This window comes from Haliotis rufescens, unplaced genomic scaffold (assembly GCF_023055435.1).
Source record: "Haliotis rufescens isolate VD_foot unplaced genomic scaffold, xgHalRufe1.0.p SCAF_13, whole genome shotgun sequence".
Taxonomy (NCBI): domain Eukaryota; kingdom Metazoa; phylum Mollusca; class Gastropoda; order Lepetellida; family Haliotidae; genus Haliotis; species Haliotis rufescens.
This window is the reverse complement of record NW_025963813.1, coordinates 8,498,021-8,513,962: the sequence shown is the minus strand read 5'-3', so window position 1 is coordinate 8,513,962 and position 15,942 is coordinate 8,498,021.

The window sequence follows — 15,942 nt, the reverse complement described above, 5'->3', positions numbered from 1 at the left end:
TCTAGGTTTGTCAGCACCATTCCTGTGCTCGTGGTAAATGTCTGAGACCTGCATCACTTCAGGCTTTCCTCCCACATTAAGCTGACATGCCGTGATATAACTGGAATACTGTTAAAAGCGGAGTTAAACCCAACTCACTCACTCACTCATTGTTAAACCACTATACAAATGTTAAACCACTGTACAACTGTTAAACCACCACCCAACTGTTAAACCACTATACAAATGTTGGACCAATATACAACTGTAGAAAAAGTTTATGAAAGCTACACAAATATTTGCGCACCAGATTGCAATTGTTATCTGACTGTGCAAGCGTTTATGACTCTACAACTGTTAGGTGTGTGCAAAAATGCTGAAACGTGCAGAACTTGACAACACTGAGATTCCCCAGACAATTGATAGTTACCTGACCACAATGCTGAAACATGCAGACCTGGACAACACTGAGATTCCCCATACAACTGATAGTTACCTGACCACAATGCTGAAACATGCAGACCTGGACAACACTGAGATTCCCCATACAACTGATAGTTACCTGACCACAATGCTGAAACATGCAGACCTTGACAACACTGAGATTCCCCATACAACTGATAGTTACCTGACCACAATGCAATATTAAACCCCTCACTTACTCTCAGTACCATGGAAACAAGTTTGTGATTCTTAGCTGTTGTGGAAAAAGAATACTTACATTATTCTTTAATGTCCAATGTTTTTGTTGCCACATTAATTATATGTTTAATCTGTATTTTATTGCAACTTCATTTTAACATTGTTGTTTCATTCTCTGTGCCATTTTGTTCCTTGTGTGATCGTTACTTTGAATTTAGCAATGTTTAGTTTAATATTTGTGAATGATACCAAAGAGGATGCTACAACGCCATGTTTAAAGCCATGACTGCACCAGGTACATCAACTGGGTATATCTCAGGGAGTTTTAGAGAGGTATAGATGTCATTTTTGCTTCATTTTATGGTTTACAGATTTATAGCGTACCTATTAGCTTGGGTAGGTTGGATTACAACATGATTCATTGATGTAGCTCAATGTTACTATTTTTAAATTGGCATTAAGTTGTTTGGGTAGGTCGGAATTGATGGACAGGATAATGCGTGTTCTGTTAATCTTTTACAGTAACATGTATATGGATCTATTTGTGACAGGGGGCACGGGTGGCCCAATCTTCTAAGGCTCCGGGATTCGATGTGCAGAGTTGCGTACCGCATACCCGTGCTCGTGGGTTTCAGTGGTTAAAGTCTCAGACCTGCATCACTTCGGGCTTTCCTCCCACATTAAGCTGACACACCGTGATATAACGGGAATAATGTTAAAAGCGGTGTTAACCCCAACTCCCTCACTCTACTTGTGACAGAGAAGGCTTTGTTCTGAGGTGAGGTGAGGAGAAGTTGGGTTTAACGTTGCGTCAAGATTATTGCACTTATATAGCGACGTGCATGTGTGTGTGTGTGTGTGTGTGTGTGTGGCTGCTTGTACTAGTCCCGACTGTTGCCGATTTATAGTGCTAGCTCACTGAGATACCATGCCGCAGTTTAACATGAATACCCCACTCAGACACAGTATACTGACTCGAGGCGACCAGTCCTCGTTTTAGCCCCTAATGCCGAGCGCCAGACAGGGTAACAACAAGTACCATCTTTTAACGTCTTTTGGTATGACGCAGCCGGGGATCGAACCCCAGACCTTCCACTCTCCGGACGGACGCTCTACCACAAGACCACGGAGGCTGTTGCTTTGTTCTGATGGTGTATGTGAACTATGAGAATATATAAACTGCCAGTCAAAAGAAAGTATACACCCATGTTGTTTGCATCTCTCTCAAATTGTTTTGGGCAACAATCTGACCACTGACCCTTTCTTATGATTCATCTTCCTCCCCATATCCTCATCAGAACCACCCACATGTTGAATGTTTTTTATATTTCCAGATTAAGACCAACTCCAGACAGAGTACACTTGTTGTGACAATGTGTTGTCATTGTTTCATGTTTGTTGTATTGATACATTTTAAAGTGTGTTGTGTTTACTTCCAAGCATCAAGCAAACCTGTCGATATTACCTGCAATATTCCTGCAATAAAGACACTGCTGAATTTTGACATTTACGTTTTGGGGTTTTTAGTTACCGTAGCAACCATGGTGAACATTTTGTTACTGATTATTTCATGGGTGACTGTGTTCTGTGAGAGCGGAATGTCTAGGGGAGAGTTACGGGGATATTCACCTCCTTAAACACATCCCTATCTTTACACTTTGACAAAACATTCTCTTGTGGAAAATATGTTAAAATTAGACCAGAAAGATTAAAAGCGTGTATTCATACTGTGTGAGTCAACCTTGCATGATTGCACGTTGAATACGTTCCCCATCACTGTTGCACATGCACCAGCTCCGCCACGTGATGATCTTCACAATGCATGGTACGCGGCTCTTTACAATGTCTTGGGGCCCTAAACTTGTATTTTAACCAATTTTGTAAAACACGCCGACAAGGATTACAGGAATAGAGGATATATAAGTTTACCTGACAGCCAGATGATCCAAAACAGCTTGGGGGATATTGTTCCAAATTTCATCCTAATATTGGACCAACTGATCTAGCGTTACCAGAAAGATGCTGGTCCAGAGCCTGTCGTAGCAATGTTATGCTGCCTCAAAAAGTCTGTTAGAACAGGTGCAACACGTGGGCGGGCATTATCCTGCTGTAACGTGACGTTACGTCCCTGCATTTGCACAAAGGGTAGAACATGATCTCGACAATATCTCCCGAGTAGTGCACGCCATTAACAATGATGAGTTGTGTTCTCCCCTGAGTTGTGATGTCACCCCAGACCATTACACTTCCACCCCCAAAACTGCCCACGTTGAGTAAGTCCAACGTCACTACAACGTTCTGGATGCTTGCAGACCCTTGAACAACCATCCGAACTGTCCAGACTAAATCCGGACTTATCTGTGGACAGTATACTGTCCGCGCTAAATTTCCGATCCAAATTCAATTTAGCCCGATTAAATCAACAGGTAACCTTGCTCTACATTGAAAACAATGTATGTCTATCTCCCGGATGTACCATGCCCCAGTTTAAACTATTTTTATACACTGACCCAGAGCTGACCAGTCCTTGTTTTTGCCCCTAAATGCCGAGCGCCAGGCAGGGTAACAACAAATACTTTTAACGTATTTTGGTATGACGCGGCCCTGGGATCAAACCCCGGACCTTCCGCTCTCCAGGCAGACGCTCTACACTGGACCACGGAGGCGGTCGCTTTTATATGGAAACTTAGAAACGCTGCTAGCAGAAATATGTTGTTATGAAAAGATCATTATGGTAATGACAACACTGTTGTGGCAATGGCAACACTGTTGTGGCAATGACAACACTGTTGTGGTAATGACAACACTGTTGTGGCAATGACAACATTGTTGTAATGACAACACTGTTGTGGTAATGACAACACCGTTGTGGTAATGACAACACCGTTGTGGTAATGACAACACCGTTGTGGCAATGACAACACTGTTGTGGCAATGACAACACTGTTGTGGTAATGACAACACCGTTGTGGCAATGACAACACTGTTGTGGTAATGGCAACACCGTTGTGGCAATGACAACACTGTTGTGGTAATGACAACACCGTTGTGGCAATGACAACACTGTTGTGGTAATGACAACACCGTTGTGGCAATGACAACACCGTCGTGGCAATGACAACACCGTTGTGGCAATGGCAACACTGTTGTGGCAGTGGCAACACTTGTGGTAATGACAACACTGTTGTGGCAATGACAACATCGTTGTGGCAATGACAACACCGTTGTGGCAGTGGCAACACTTGTGGCAATGACAACACTGTTGTGGCAATGACAACACCGTTGTGGCAGTGGCAACACTGTTGTGGCAGTGGCAACACTTGTGGTAATGACAACACTGTTGTGGCAATGACAACATCGTTGTGGCAATGACAACACCGTTGTGGCAGTGGCAACACTTGTGGCAATGACAACACTGTTGTGGCAATGACAACACCGTTGTGGCAATGACAACACTTCTGGTAATGACAACACCGTTGTGGCAATGACAACACCGTTGTGGCAGTGGCAACACTTGTGGTAATGACAACACTGTTGTGGTAATGACAACACCGTTGTGGCAATGACAACACCGTTGTGGCAGTGGCAACACTTCTGGTAATGACAACACCGTTGTGGCAATGACAACACCGTTGTGGCAGTGGCAACACTTGTGGTAATGACAACACTGTTGTGGCAATGACAACACTTCTGGTAATGACAACACCGTTGTGGCAATGACAACACCGTTGTGGCAGTGGCAACACTTGTGGTAATGACAACACTGTTGTGGTAATGACAACACTGTTGTGGCAATGACAACACCGTTGTGGCAGTGGCAACACTTCTGGTAATGACAACACCGTTGTGGCAATGACAACATCGTTGTGGCAGTGGCAACACTTGTGGTAATGACAACACTGTTGTGGTAATGACAACACCGTTGTGGCAATGACAACACTGTCGTGGCAATGACAACACTGTTGTGGTAATGACTGCACAAAATACCTTCAGACTACTAGAAGTGGTATGACATTGCAGTGAAATGCATTTGAAATTATCCCTTCAAACCTAAAAAAAACCAAATTTGCAATACAGTAAACTACCCTTAAAACGAACTCAAAGGGACCACTAATTTTAATTCGTTATAACCGTAGTTATAAGCATATGTGCAACATCTATAAAGAAAATGGACGGCACCAAGAAACAGTTCGTTACATCAGACAGTTCGTTATAAGCCTGTTCGTTATAACCGTAGTTTGCTGTGTATATTTTAGCCGTAAAATCATGCTGGAGTCATAACCGAACCAGCACATTACGCTGTAGTGATGATTTTTTCTGGCAAGTCCAGTTCAGAAGAAAATGCCCAAAGTAACTGTCAATGTACATTAACCTGTAGGATGAACATCATCATTAGTTTCCTATATCCCAAACCTGTATCATTATTTAGTTTTCACTGTAAACATGGTCACCATATTCTGATATCAGACTATACCGAAATTAAATCCCTCTTTTTTAACTATAGTTCGGATGATAAAACCCGACATGTGTTTACACGTCTCCATCATGCCTTTCACGATTCCCTCCTGCAGAACACCCTAGTCATGTGACCCTACTCAAATAATTACCCCCACCCCACTTTAACTTGAAGCCCCAAAAGGTAGTCTGTTGCGGTTTTCTTGTGACAAAAAGAATATCGAAAACAATGCTATTTTTGTTTGTTAAACTTTCTTACTGGAAGTATTATATTTTAATAAGAAAGAGTAGAGTTAAAATTTAAACTGCACTCAGGAACATGTAACCCTCCATCATCTTTCAACGGTCACTGCAGGTCAAATATACACCTGAACACAATATGTTGTGTTTTTTTAAGTTTGGATATATGCTATTGATAGTGTTGAAACAAATATTAAAGTGAAACATGTTTTCGTAAAATGGACGAGAATAACATATTTTAGACCGGAACAAAATTTTGCCATTTTCTGTAGAATGGCCCAAATCCGACTACGAAGAGACGTCTCCTCCGGCAAAGAAATACTAACACAGCCATGGAAATTTGATTAGCAGTTTAGAAAATGCGGTTGTGAAGACGGAATGTTATCAGCGTGGATCCAGCCTTGTCTTCTATGGCCTTGGCGAAGAAAAGCCAGGGGAAATACTTACTTGAAACTGAAAATTACCAACACTAGAAAACTAGCTGCCACAGTTTGGGAAAGCCAGGTTTCAACGTCAACGAGACACAACGACAGAGACCGATTTTGCAAGATTCATATTTCGCACAGCTGGACTCACAGAGTTCTTCACATTCAAGCCAGGAAAGTTCTGAAGGGGAAACAAAACGTGAAAGAAGACCTTCCAAAACAAGTCCTCGACATGAAAATACTGGACAAAAAGAAAGTTCAGTGGAGTTATCTACAACTCGTGACAGGATTCAGAATAGTTGCCGGAGCTACAAGTAGGCGTGCTGAAAAAGAAGGAAAAGGATCCTTCGATTTTTGTCCCCAGGGGGTAAAGGTTGTTGTCAAAGGGAAATAATTCAGCTTGTTGAGTGGACTGCGCTGTCTAAAATAATGCGTGTGCTATGCGCATGTCCAACCAAGTTATGGCGTCATTGAGCTTGGTCCCGTCTCTCATATGGCCTCAGTCCACAGTTCCCGGGAGGAAAAATAGGAGAATACAGTGCCCTGTTCAAATGGGCAGTTCAGCCTGTGCCAATTTTTTTGGAGTGACTTGTGATAACTTAAATGAAAGATTAGACATCGTAGTTTGTTGCCATTTTTTTGTTAGCCACAATCTGTGAAGGTATTGATTCCAGCTTCCCATGACTTGACTCTAAGTTGAAGGCCGCTGTGTGTTTCGGCTCGAAACTTCCGGTGAGCACTGTTGACAGTGGTTACTGCGAAAGTGGCTGGGGAATGTAAGCCGATACTTTACGTTTTAAGTGACAAGTGGCAGGTTGGTCAGGAGAACGGCCTACGACCGATAATAATTATGGTGGGCTCTCATGTCACTGTAGATAGCAAAGAAGGAAGTTAATTGTGGTCTGAGGTCATCGTATGGCGTCATTTGACCTTGTTGCAAGGGAGATAACGTGAAATTTCTAAGCTCCTCGGAGCGTGAAAGGGTTCCCTATTAAAAAGGACTCGCAAATTTCCACACGGTGTAGGGAGTTTAAGTTAACACACTGGACGGAGCTCATACAAGGGACCATACTCTTATTTATTAGCAGTATATTAAAACACGATTATCTTCCTTAGACCACTAATTACGTTGATGGCGCAGCGCAGCTTGCTGCCTTCGCAAAACACGGCGCTGTCAGGGTAACTTTTTAACGATGTTTATATAAACCTTGTGTTTCCTTCTGTCTTGATTCATTTTTTGTTATGTGTATTCGTCAATTGGGATCAAGCGACGACATTTTATGTCACGCCAACTGACCAAACGGAATAATCCTTAGCGTTTAAAGTCTTGTTGCAAACATAATCAATCTTTCAGGATCTCATTGTGACACAGTGTATATCATTATTACCGATTTACCCAAAAACATTTTATGTCAATTAAGCTTTTGTTTGTTTTGTTTGTTTGTTGTTTAACGCCGCACTCAGCAATATTCCAGCTATATGACGGCGGTCTGTAAAATAATTGAGTCTGGACCAGACAATCCAGTGATTGACATCATGAGCATCGATCCACGCAATTGGGATCGATGACATGTATCAACCAAGTCAGCAAGCCTGACCACCCGATCCCGTTAGTCGCCTTTTATGGCAAGTATGGGTTGCTGAAGACCCATTCTACCCCGGAATCTTCACGGGTCGGCAATTAAGCAATATGCAGATGACATGACGTATATACTTTAGGAGTCATCGCCCTAGGGCCAGTAGGGGCGGGCGGCCGGGAAAAGAAAAAGAAAAGACTTGTCCTTATTGAAGAATACCTATTGAAGGCTTTGACGATTTATACAACATATTCGAGAATTTAAACAGATGTCTAGTCGACTATTGAGAACAAGCTGCACTGGAAAACCGAAGTGTAAACACATTGTGGGAAAAAATGGAAAGCATACGTAGAAACCACCACAATGAAGTCGTTTTTTAGTTTTTTAGAAGACATTCTGACCATTGGCCAATTTCTAGTCATAAAACATGAAACACCGGTTCAAATGGGTTCTAAAATTACATTAAGTTTAAAACAAATATATCTCCTGACTTGTAGTCTCTTGCAAAATGGAACCGGATAGTATATTGTAAATTAATGAACAAGGGAAACACTTTCTACACAGGTTTAGCTCCCTCTGGTGTCTTAAATACCGTAATCGACGTAATAATCGCCCACGGCGATATTTGCTAACATATTGGCTAGTGAACAATCCCAATTAGCACCCCTTCCGACTGATCAATCTACACAAGACTTATTTATTCGTGTATAATACGCATTCGTGTGTTATATGCACCCTTAATTATGGGCAATTAATTTGATTAAACTGAAGTGTCTGCAAAAAATATTAATCAGAATGTCTTGAATTTTCATGAAATAAGACAGTATCGAAGCACGCACTGGTGTTTATTTTGAATTGTAGTAACTGCCAGGTAGCTTGTCTTAAGAGGCGACTAACGGCATCGGGTGGTCAGGCTCCTGATTTGGTTGATGCATGTCAAAACAAACTACCTTAAGTTTTGGCTATCCTAACGGTTTCTTATATATACTGATGTGAAGTGTGAAACGTCAAAATATACGTACGAATAGATGGAATTACTGTGAATGTTACCGAATTGATTCATTGCCCTTCGTTACAGTATCTTTTGTTTCAACACAACAAATGGTTAATGTTAAGAATAATGTGCACAGGCATGTTGTTAGACACATCTAAAAGAAAATACATTCTCGCATCCATTCATATCCAATGTACATATTTATAAAACTTCCCTGTGTACGATATCATGCTCAAATCCGGTTTCGTGCTCAACTCAAAACTCAGACTCAATAAACGGAGGTTATAAATAATCTGAGTACGTTTTCGTGATCAACTTGAGCATGAAACTTGAGTTGAGCACGAATTCTTTTTTATAACCTCGGAGCCAGATCCACGAACCTGGATAGAGTAAGTATTGCGTCTGAAACGGATGTGGTGTTATCCTTTATTTGGCACGAACTTGTACTTAAAAATATGCAGTCAATACACACAACATGCTATGGCATTAGATTTTTTTCTCAAAGGTTATGCACTATATGCATTGTTTAAACAATCAACAAAATAACTTTAAATCGATCTAAAGAGTGAAAACTAACATCTAGTCTCTGAAATGAATTTCTTTTACAGTTGTTAAATTATAGTTATAAAAAAAATAATAAAAAGGAGCCCCAGAGACTTTCTTCATTTCGATAATCTAGACTTGCCAACATTATAGACTTGCATGGTCTGTATTTGACATATTTATTTCAGTGTCTGTATGACAGACTAAGAATGTCACGGTCCCGGGAGTTCCGCAGCGCTTCCTCCTCTGAGGCGAGTGACGTGCACACAACCGTTAGTCTGTCAATATATATATCCAATAACCAAAATATATCCAATGCAACCCATGCAAGTCTATAATGTTTGGCAAGACTAGATAACTGCAGTATCAGAAAACGAAGAAAGTATCTGGGCTCCATTTTATTTTATAACCATAATTCAACAACTGGGTTTATTTTCTCGGTACAATATGTACATTTCAGAGGCGAGATGTTAGTCTACACAAAAAGCGAAATCATGCAATATCCCTACCCCAAAGCTTCCCAGTATGAGCCGAGTGGACCAGATTAGTTGAGAACGATGCAACATATACATCTAAAGGAGGTGGGGTTTCTTTGAATATAAGTACAATGTATATCGTTTAAGATTTCAAGTATCTCAGTTTCATATTAACGTTACATCCATGGTGAAGTGAGTGAGTATTGTTTTACACCGCTTTTAGCAATATTCCAGCAATATCACGGCGGGGGACACCAGAAATGGGCTTCACACATTGTACCCATGTCGGGAATCGAACCCGGGTCTTCGGCGTGACGAGCGAACGCTTTAATCACTAGGCTACCCGACCGCCCCTCATCCACGGTGAAAACAGGTGCGGCGACCTTGGGATTGACCAGTGCTAATTACATGTGATCAATTTTTAATTAACACTGATGTTGAACATTTATCGTGTTCGGACGTGACGCAATACACAAGCAGAGGACCACACATCGTGGAGATTAATGTCCGAAGCATCCATCGTTTAGCCTCCAGCAGATCAATAGAATCTTCAGATGTTGTAAATCCCAAGGTGTGACGTGATCGCCCGTGGCTTGTAAGTAGGTAGGTAGGTAGGTAGGTAGGTAGGTAGGTCATGATATTATCATCTTCACAAGCTCATTATGAGAACACAACTACACAGGTTTATTTTGTTTACACAAGGATGTTCTAACATGAATAATACTAGTTTTGATTTCCGTGACATCTGTAAAACCATTGCCACTTTAATTTGTTTTTTACAATAAAATTTATATTCTTTACGTGTGCTCCTTTGTGTCTCGCTGGAGGCAATGTTTCAAATATGCTGGAGGCAGATTTTACAAGCATGTTTCACACTTGAGAGGATACTATTTGTGTCGTTTGCGGTTAACCTAATTGAAAACACTCATACCCATATACCTTTAAATAGACAAAATCTACGTCAAGGGAGCTAAAGTAGAAGAACGTGACAACGTATTATGACATCCGCATCAACTTTGTAATGATACATTTTGCTGCAAATATTTGCTTTCTGATGCAAAAACGTATTTTTTTTATTTGAGCTAAATGTTATTGGACCCGTGAACATCCGGGTTAGAATGGGTCTTCAGCAACCCACGCTTGCCGTAAAAGGTGACTATTCTTGTCGTAAGAGGCGACTAACGGGATCGGGTGGTCATCTCTCTGACTTGGTTGATACATGTCATCGATCCCAATTGCGTGGATTGATGCTCATGATGTCAGTCACTGGATTGTCTGGTCCAGACCCGATTATTTACAGACCGCCGTCATATAGCTGGAATATTGCTGAGTGCGGCGTTAAACAACAAACAAACTAAATGTTATTGGCAGCCAATGAAGTGAATGTTTTTGCATTTGTGATAGAAGAAACGGTATTCGCCCTCTATATTGTACACACTGTTTGCATTTAAGCCATTTAAAGTTGGTCGCCTTGTTCATTTGATTATTAACGCAGTGAAACCTGTCTAAATCACAACAAAACGAACGTTGATATCAATGTAAAGCGTTATTTGTCAACAAAAGGAACAATCGAGTGGCTCTTGGCATATGCACTCCATCCAGACACCAAACCCAAGTCAGCCTTCATCACACCCGATGGTGTTTCTGAATGTAATCGCCTCCCTTTCAGCTTCAGAGATGCTCCTATGGCATTTCAGCAAACCATTTCAGGTATTTAGCAGCAAAAGAACATTAATGCCTGTGTAAATTAGCTACATTGTCTAAATAATGCGTGATTAAGCAGCAAACATACCTTGGAATAATAATAACAATCATCAACATATTTGTAAAACAAGAAACCCGTGGCATGATGATGACTGTCTGTTAATGAAACACGAACGCTGTCGTGCACTTAACAAATTTAGAAAAACCAAAGACAATGACGACATGCTGAACTACCATCAAATTAGGAATGAATATAAGACTATTTGTAGAAAAAAACAAGGGGATTACATGACCAGTAAATGTACCACACTGGAGCAAACTACTGATTCAAAGTCATTCTGGAAGAATATCAAGGACTTGCAGAATACAAAAAGTAACTATAATCCCATAGATTCAAAAGAATGGATTGAATACTTTGAACATTTATTTAATCAATCTACCATTGAAGAAGATAGTGATTTCTTAAACGACGAAGCCGAACCACTAATATTAGAAAGCGAGGAAATCTCCCACAACATCCTGGATGGACCAATCACAAAAGATGAAATTATTGACAGTATTAATTCTCTCAAAAACTCTAAATCACCTGGTATGGACAATATTCTCCCAGAATACCTGAAGTTTGCACTACCTAACATTGTCCCTCATGTTGAGATAATTTTCAATTGTATCTTTGATAGTGGTGTTTTTCCAAAAGATTGGGATACAGGTGTTATTATCCCATTACATAAAAAAGGCTCAATATTAATCAAAGATAACTATAGAGCTATTAGTTTATTGAGTATTTTGTCTAAAGTGTTCACAAGTATATTAAATAATAGATTAGTTTTTTGGGCAGATATGTATGACAAAATATCAGAATGTCAATCTGGCTTTAGACGAGGACACTCGACAATTGACAATCTATTTATTTTAAATGCTATTATTCAAAGATATTTAGGTATGTCTGGTCGTAAGTTATATGTAGCCTTTATAGACTTCTCAAAGGCGTTTGACTCTGTTCGTCGTTCCTATCTGTGGAAAGTATTTGGAAAGCACGGTGTCAAGATGTCCAAAATGTTAAAGTCAATTTATGGTAATGTCAAGGCATGTGTCAGAAGTAACAACCTGTAGTCAAACCAATTTCAATGTAATTTAGGTGTCAGACAAGGTTGCGTTTTAAGCCCCTTCTTATTTCAGTTATTCATAAATGAAATTGTACACACAATGGAACAGAAGCAGCTATACGGAGTACAGATACACCCTGATATTATACAAGTTTTATTATTGCTCTTTGCAGATGATTTGATTTTAATTTCCGACACTATTGGGGGACTACAGAAGGAACTATCTATCTTAGATAAATATTGTGTGGACTGGAGTATGTCAAACATTGAAAAAACTAAAATCGTAGTTTTTCAGAAAGGTGGGCGGCTGAAAAAAAGTGAAAAATGGTATCTGAATGGACAACTTGTGGATGTCACACAATGGTATAAATATTTAGGTTTGTTTTTTAGCAGCAGGCTTCCATGGACACAAGCTTTAAGCAACATAGCAGTTCAAGCTGAAATGGTACTAATCAACCTATTAAAAAGCATCAATTGTTTACAGCCTTATTCTCCAAAATTTCTTTTCAGATTGTTTGACTCCAAGATATCACCTATGTTACTGTATGGGTCAGAAATATGGGCATTCCATAAAATGGAAGAAGTTGAGAAAGTTCATTTATATACGTGTAAATGGTTATTGAATCTTAAACAATGTGCATCAAGTAGCGCTGTTTTGGGTGAATGTGGCAGATTCCTTTTACATATCAATGCAATGATGAGATCTTTTAAATATTGGCTACGTTTAATGTGTATGCCGGGTACCCGCTCACCTAAAAAGTGTTATGAAATGATGTATCTATACGATAGTCAAGGAAAGAAGAATTGGGTTACTAATATTGGAACAACGTTATTTTCACTCGGATTCGGTCATGTTTGGTTATCACAATCACCCGGTAACGTAAAGGTATTTACTTCGATGTTACTTCAACGTTTGAAAGATAATTTTCAACAACTATGGCATAGAAGTTTATGTAATAGCTCCAAAATGTCCTTCTATTCTCATTTTAAATTAACGTTGAAGGGTGAAGAATATTTGTATTGTGTAACCGTGAGTAAATTCCGGTCATGTATGTCAAGGTTTAGCTGCAGCGCACACTGGCTGGAATAGAAACTGGTAGAAAACTTAATATCCCTCGCGAAGAAAGATTTTGCAAACTATGTCAAGTTGGCCTAATAGAAAACGAGTTTCATTTCCTGCCCTGCATACATTCACCTACGCCATCTCTATATTCCTTCAAAATATTATCTACACCCAAATGTCCATAAGTTTAATATTCTTTTATCTACAACCACCACAAAGCTGATTATTAATATCGCTAAATATCTGTATCACAGTAAAGAAGAGAGAACACGTATTTTATCATTGTGACTGTTGCCATAAATATGCCATACATTTTGTACAAAGGGCCTGTGGCCTGTACTGTACTGAATAAAGAATTCAATACCATCAATACCTTTGTGAAATGTGATTCAGCAACAAATGAAGTGTACATTATTGTTGGTGTAAAAAGTGACTGAACATCAAAGAATTATATTAATGCTACTTTTCGACCATTTTGTGTGCTGTGAATTTGGGCCTATAGCCTACATTCTTACGAAATGAACAACGTATTATATATCAATGTCGATATAGAGAACAGTGGATCAACAATTACGTCATTGCTTGTATTAAACATGGCGGAACTACAGAATCTACAGAAACGACGGAACTTGGATCAAGCTGGTTTTGGACTGCCATTTTTGGAGTCTTGACCATTACAATCCAGTGATTGATATGAGCATCGGTTCACGCCTGACCACCCGATTCCATTAGTCGCCTCGTGCAACAAGTAAAGTCGCCTACCTTTTTGTGTGCTTTAGTGTCGTAAAAGGTTGGTTGGTTTGTTGTTTAATGTCACACTTAGCAATATTCCAGCTATATGACGGCGGTATGTAAATAATCGAGTCTGGACCAGACAATCCAGTGATTAATATCATGAGCATCGATCCACGCAATTGGTAGCGATGACATGCATCAACCAAGTCACTGAGCCTGACCACCCGATCCCGATTCATTGAGAGTTGTTGATGGATTTTGACGTTGACGTACACGTTAAATGACATTGATGTTTTGCTGTTTGAGGAATTGGGTCACAATCCCGACACGATGAGCGCGTGCATTATCATCTTGAAAGATGAAATGTAGCCCAACACGTTCTGCAAATGGCACCACTATGACGTCTCCAAACTCGAATTCATTCCTCATTAACGTGAGTGAGTGAGTGAGTTGGGTTTAACGCCGCTTTTAACAGTATTCAAGTTATATCACGGCGTGTCAGCTTAATGTGGGATCCGCGCAATTGGGAGCGATAACATGCATCAACCAAGTCAACGAGCCTGACCACCCGATCCCGTTAGTCGCCTTTTACGACAAGCATAGTCGCCTTTTACGGCAAGCGTGGATTGCTGAAGACCTATTCTACCCCGGATCTTCACGAGTCTTTCGTAAAAGGATTTTGTATTTAAAGGAGAGCGGAAGGTCTGTGGGTCGATCCCCTCGCCGCCTCATACCAATAGACAGTAAAAGGTGGTACTTGTTGTCACCCTGCCCAGCGCACGGTACTAAGGGGAAATAACAAGAACCGCTTGCCCCGGAGTCAGCATATTGGGTCCGAGTGGGGTATCTGCGCTAAAAACTGCGACATGGTATCTAAGTGGATATCAAATAGCATCGTAAAACCGGCACAAGTCCGGACAGGGTGAAGCAGCCACACACGCACGTGCATGCATGTCGCTAAACAGTTCAGTAGTTCGTCGTCTTCACAGATATATCGGAATTTGAGTTAACCAGGTTTCAGTGTAGTGATATAACTTATATGGGTCAGTTTGATCGGACTTCGCAAGCTCGTTCGGCCTGTGACAGGTACATTATGACTCTCACCGTCAGTATCCCCAAGCCATATCGTCACTAGGTCCCTTAAGTACATTGAGGCAGCCATCTTGTCTCGTTCCCTCCCTGTGCCGAAGTGATTGATGTCGAAAGGACATTTTTCAAAAACGCAGCTAAATATTTGGTTACAGGAAGATTATTGTCCCTTTATAACCAGGCAAAATTAACACAACATATATCTGTAAAAAAAACTATGCAGGTTGTTTCAAACTCCTTCAACCGGCTGACAGTGTCAGTTTCTTTAATGGGTGAATGGATGCGGCTTTTTAGCGAGAAGATGAATTTGAAATAGATAGATTAACAATAACAATTGTTGTGTTTTATCCAAATTTAGAATGTATTTGTAGATAAAGTGCTGGTTTGTTTGAAACAAAAGTCTGGATAACGATTTTGCAGTATACAATATGGATATCTATACACAATATATATTATACACAATATTATATATGGACTGTTCTACAAAGCAGTAGTCATCATTAATTTGACTTACCACACAAAGTACATTTCTTCCTGTATTTGTGTTGTCTTGAAATAACATTGATATATTTAGTAATATTAAGCTTGTTTAAGAAGTACAGCACATTTACACAATTTTATTTTCCAAAGTAGTGTATAGTAATGCGTATCACGATTCCTATCGTGTGGAGATCGATATCAATGTATCGTTCCAGTTGTAGGCAAATTCCAGTTTCGTCCTGCAATCTTTCACGCGTGTTTACAGTCTATCCCTCAATTAAATACAAAGTATAACCAACTACAAGATTCTAAAATATCTCAAAAGTCGTTAGTTTCTTATCAAACTAGAATTAATTTCATTATTGATTGATAGGTGTCCAAATCAATCCATCACGACGTGTCAAGACCGTCCAATGAGCGCTTTGATGGGCTTG